The sequence below is a fragment of the Taudactylus pleione genome, unplaced genomic scaffold (assembly GCF_031769625.1).
Source record: "Taudactylus pleione unplaced genomic scaffold, aTauple2 ptg001043l, whole genome shotgun sequence".
NCBI lineage: Eukaryota > Metazoa > Chordata > Amphibia > Anura > Myobatrachidae > Taudactylus > Taudactylus pleione.
This window is the reverse complement of record NW_028285444.1, coordinates 1,303,810-1,310,000: the sequence shown is the minus strand read 5'-3', so window position 1 is coordinate 1,310,000 and position 6,191 is coordinate 1,303,810. Positions and strand designations below refer to the sequence as shown.

The window sequence follows — 6,191 nt, the reverse complement described above, 5'->3', positions numbered from 1 at the left end:
TATACTGTGTGTGTGTATATATACTGTGTGTGTGTGTATATATACTGTGTGTGTGTGTATATATACTGTGTGTGTGTGTGTATATACTGTGTATGTGTGTGTGTATATACTGTGTGTGTGTGTATATATACTGTGTGTGTGTGTGTATATATACTGTGTGTGTGTGTGTATATATACTGTATGTGTGTGTATATATATACTGTGTGTGTGTGTGTGTGTGTGTATATACTGTGTGTGTGTATATACTGTGTGTGTGTATATATACTGTGTGTGTGTATATATACTGTGTGTGTGTATATACTGTGTGTGTGTGTATATATACTGTATGTGTGTGTGTATATATACTGTGTATGTGTGTGTGTGTGTATATATACTGTGTGTGTGTATATATACTGTGTGTGTGTATATATACTGTGTGTGTGTGTGTATATATACTGTGTGTGTGTGTATATATACTGTGTGTGTATATATACTGTGTGTGTGTGTGTGTGTATATATACTGTGTGTGTGTGTGTATATACTGTGTGTGTGTATATATACTGTGTATGTGTGTGTGTATATATACTGTGTGTGTGTATATATACTGTGTATGTATGTGTGTGTATATATTCTGTGTGTGTGTGTATATATACTGTGTGTGTATATATACTGTGTGTGTGTGTGTGTGTATATATACTGTGTGTGTGTGTATATATACTGTGTGTGTGTGTATATATATACTGTGTGTGTGTGTGTGTGTGTGTGTGTGTGTATATATACTGTGTGAGATTTTTTTTATTTTTTTTTTAGTAATTGTTTATATATTTTTCCCCTTCTATTATTGAGTAGTATATTAATTTATTACAATAGACATTTGCACTTTGTCCATAACTATATATGTTGTTGGTATAAAGCCCACTAATCGCTGCCATCCATCACATTGATCACAATTTACTCTATAGCATAATGTCAGTGACATCATGACTTAAGGGTAGATGTACGGAGGGGTCTATCTTCTAATCCTTGGAAGTGAATGGACATAAAGTACTAGCCAATCAGCTCCTGTCATGGTACAGTGTTTCAAACACAGCCTGCAACATGGCAGTTAGGAGCTGATTGGCTGGTACTTTATCTCTGTTCACTTTATCTCCATCCAAGGCTTAGTAAATAGACCCCTAAGTCTTGGAGTGAGAAAAGGTACCAACCAATCTGCTCCTAACTGTCATGTGTTTGTAAAATGTTAGGAGCTGATTGGTCGGTACTTTACCGCTGTCCTCCCTCTGCAAGGCTTTGTCCCCCTCCCCCTTACAGAGAGACGTATCAAACCTTAGAGAAAGATGAACTGGAGAAAAGTGTCCCGTAGCAACTACTATAGACTCTGCCAGATAGACGACAGTTAGAAGCTGATTGGTTGCTATGGGCAACTTCTGTACATTATGTATGACCACCATGATGCTGTGAAATATACAGCTTATTGGATATCTGGCATCACTGACTGACACCACCAGCTTTTTAGCATCTGATCCATAATACAGTATGTAATATTTATAACACAGTATGTAATATATATAATACAGCATCTAAGTCTCTGTAAATACATTAATGACCTTACACAATACTTAGGGAACCCCAGTGTTTCCCAGTAGCCCAGTATACACAATTACACACTCTGTAGCTTCCTCCTCGCTGTGTCTGCAACCAAACTAAGGGGTAGGTGTATCAAACAGAGGAGAAGCGGACGTGTGTCCCATGGTAACCAATCAGCTTCTGGCTATCCTTTATCTAGTCCAACTCTATAAAATGATAGGTACAGTCTGGTTGCTATGGGCAACTTCTCACCTATCCCTTTTACACAGCTTGATACATCTCACCCTAAGTGTCACTAATCGGCTACATCGCTAACTAACGCAATCTATCATTTTAATTAGCAATCCCCCGTTTTATAATAATGGCACAGCTGCACCCCTATATTGTGACCTATTCCATTCTATGTATCATACACAGAGATATACAGTGTTTCGCCGCCTTCGCCTGTTTGGGACACGCATTCGTGGCATGCGTGTACCCGTGTTTCGCCCTATTCAAATGGAGATCGGCGAAAACGGAAATCGGCGAAGCCATAACAGATGGAAAGTACTGAATAGATTGGAGGAATCGGTCTGTACCCCAAGATAAGACGCTCTGACACTGGAAATCATTACAGATGTGTACTATTAGCCCTAATTAATGTACTTTGTGTCCTTTAAGTTGTGGTAAATGCTTTCTAGAAACTTTTTTGTAAAAGTGGTGAAGATTGATAGAAAACAGTATTTTTTATTTTTTTTTATGAAAATAAATAATCCAGTCAAATTTGCGATACCTGAAATGGGTGCTAGCATATTTGTGTTTCTCTAAAGCGCACTTTAAAAAGAAAAAAGTTAAAATCCACCTGCTGCATGCACCTGCAACCTTAAACACACCTTCTGCATGCACCTATAATCCTAAACACACCTGCTGCATGCACCTGTAATCCTAAACACACCTGCTGCATGCACCTGTAATCCTAAACACACCTGCTGCATGCACCTGTAATCCTAAACACACCTGCTGCATGCACCTGTAATCCTAAACACACCTGCTGCATGCACCTGCAATCCTAAACACACCTGCTGCATGTACCTGCAATCCTAAATACACCTGCTGCATGCACCTGTAATCCTAAATACACCTGCTGCATGTACCTGCAATCCTAAACACACCTGCTGCATGCACCTGTAATCCTAACCACACCTGCTGCATGCACCTGTAATCCTAACCACACCTGCTGCATGCACCTGCAATCCTAAACACACCTGCTGCATGCACCTGCAATCCTAAACACACCTGCTGCATGCACCTGTAATCCTAAACACACCTGCTGCATGCACCTGCAATCCTAAACACACCTGCTGCATGCACCTGCAATCCTAAACACACCTGCCCCATCCATACAGCCCCCCAAGAAACCTATTATCTTTGCCCCCCCACTTTTTTAATTTTCACCCCAAAAATGACCCGTCTTTTTTGGGGTGTCCTGAGGTTTTTTTTTTTGCCGATTTGTCTTTTGGGGGGGTGTCCAAAGGGTTCTGAATCAATTCCCCACATTTGCACCCCAAAAGAGAGATTCTGCTTTTTTTCTGCCTATTTCAGTGCATTCAGTTTCCGTGTACACGAAAACAACCTGGAATTGAATGTGGAGATAAAACAGCAAACACGCAAAAAGCGTCCATAGGCAAAACATTTTCGCAGATTACAGTCCTTTGTCTGAATGTGTATATGTCTATGTATCATACACAGAGATATACAGCGTGTGTATAAATGTGTATATGTTTATGTATCATACACAGAGATATACAGTGTGTGTATAAATGTGTATATGTCTATGTATCATACACAGAGATATACAGGGTGTGTCTGAATGTGTATATGTCTATGTATCATACACAGAGATATACAGGGTGTGTCTGAATGTGTATATGTCTATGTATCATACACAGAGATATAGTGTGTGTCTGAATGTATATCTCTGTATGATACATAGACATATACACATTCAGACACACTGTTTATCTGTGTATGATACATAGACATATACACATTTAGACACACACTGTATTTCTGTGTATGATACATAGACATATACACAGTGTGTGTCTGAATGTGTATATGTCTATGTATCATACACAGAGATATACAGTGTGTCTGAATGTGTATATGTCTATGTATCATACACAGAGATATACAGTGTGCATCTGAATGTGTATATGTCTATGTATCATACACAGAGATATACAGTGTGCGTCTGAATGTGTATATGTCTATGTATCATACACAGAGATATACAGTGTGTGTATGAATGTGTATATGTCTATGTATCATACACAGAGATATACAGGGTGTGTCTGAATGTGTATATGTCTATGTATCATACACAGAGATATACAGTGTGTCTGAATGTGTATATGTCTATGTATCATACACAGAGATATACAGTGTGCATCTGAATGTGTATATGTCTATGTATCATACACAGAGATATACAGTGTGCGTCTGAATGTGTATATGTCTATGTATCATACACAGAGATATACAGTGTGTGTATGAATGTGTATATGTCTATGTATCATACACAGAGATATACAGGGTGTGTCTGAATGTGTATATGTCTATGTATCATACACAGAGATATACAGTGTGTGTATAAATGTGTATATGTCTATGTATCATACATAGAGATATACAGGGTGTGTCTGAATGTGTATATGTCTATGTATCATACACAGATATACAGTGTGTCTGAATGTGTATATGTCTATGTATCATACACAGATATACAGGGTGTGTCTGAATGTGTATATGTCTATGTATCATACACAGATATACAGTGTGTCTGAATGTGTATATGTCTATGTATCATACAGAGATATAGTGTGTCTGAATGTATATCTCTGTATGATACATAGACATATACACATTCAGACACACTGTTTATCTGTGTATGATACATAGACATATACACATTTAGACACACACTGTATTTCTGTGTATGATACATAGACATATACACAGTGTGTGTCTGAATGTGTATATGTCTATGTATCATACACAGAGATATACAGTGTGTGTCTGAATGTGTATATGTCTATGTATCATACACAGAGATATACAGGGTGTCTGAATGTGTATATGTCTATGTATCATACACAGAGATATACAGCGTGTCTGAATGTGTATATGTCTATGTATCATACAGAGATATACAGTGTGTTTGAATGTGTATATGTATCATACAGAGATATACAGTGTGTATGAATGTGTATATGTCTATGTATCATACAGAGATATACAGTGTGTATGAATGTGTATATGTCTATGTATCATACACAGAGATATACAGGGTGTCTGAATGTGTATATGTCTATGTATCATACACAGAGATATACAGCGTGTCTGAATGTGTATATGTCTATGTATCATACAGAGATATACAGTGTGTATGAATGTGTATATGTATCATACAGAGATATACAGTGTGTATGAATGTGTATATGTCTATGTATCATACAGAGATATACAGTGTGTATGAATGTGTATATGTCTATGTATCATACAGAGATATACAGTGTGTATGAATGTGTATATGTCTATGTATCATACAGAGATATACAGCGTGTCTGAATGTGTATATGTCTATGTATCATACACAGAGATATACAGTGTGTGTCTGAATGTGTATATGTCTATGTATCATACAGAGATATACAGTGTGTCTGAATGTGTATATGTCTATGTATCATACACAGAGATATACAGCGTGTCTGAATGTGTATATGTCTATGTATCATACAGAGATATACAGTGTGTATGAATGTGTATATGTATCATACAGAGATATACAGTGTGTATGAATGTGTATATGTCTATGTATCATACAGAGATATACAGTGTGTATGAATGTGTATATGTCTATGTATCATACAGAGATATACAGTGTGTATGAATGTGTATATGTCTATGTATCATACAGAGATATACAGTGTGTCTGAATGTGTATATGTCTATGTATCATACAGAGATATACAGTGTGTATGAATGTGTATATGTATCATACAGAGATATACAGTGTGTATGAATGTGTATATGTCTATGTATCATACAGAGATATACAGTGTGTATGAATGTGTATATGTCTATGTATCATACACAGAGATATACAGTGTGTATGAATGTGTATATGTCTATGTATCATACAGAGATATACAGTGTGTATGAATGTGTATATGTCTATGTATCATACAGAGATATACAGTGTGTATGAATGTGTATATGTCTATTTATTTTCTCTGAAGCTCCATGAATGCAATTGTTGCCTTGATCAACAGCTGTCAGATTAATTAGAACTTAGAGGCAAGTCTGGCGTAAATGTTCTATTTCCATCATTTTCTTTACCAACTATTCCCTGATCCGCCCCTTGGAACATGTGCTGATGTAATAAGCGTGTTAGAGTAGCATGGTGTATGTACAATAGGGAGGTTGCTAGCTATGGCCATAATAATAATTGTCATCCGCTGAGACAGACTTGTGTCTAATTTGCACCTTTTCTCATTTTCAGACCATATAATATGACACCTGTGCGCTAATTATAAATGTGGCCCCAGATCCTGCCACCCCCATAGTAGCGTCCTGTGTCTTCG

At 37.1% G+C, this 6,191-nt stretch overlaps 1 protein-coding gene across 3 annotated transcripts in view; it reads right to left on the bottom strand.

The window, feature by feature from the left end:
* HDX (highly divergent homeobox) overlaps positions 1-6,191 on the bottom strand; it is a 192,098-nt gene that overhangs the window by 75,261 nt on the left and 110,646 nt on the right. The gene's annotated exons all lie outside the window — the stretch shown is intronic.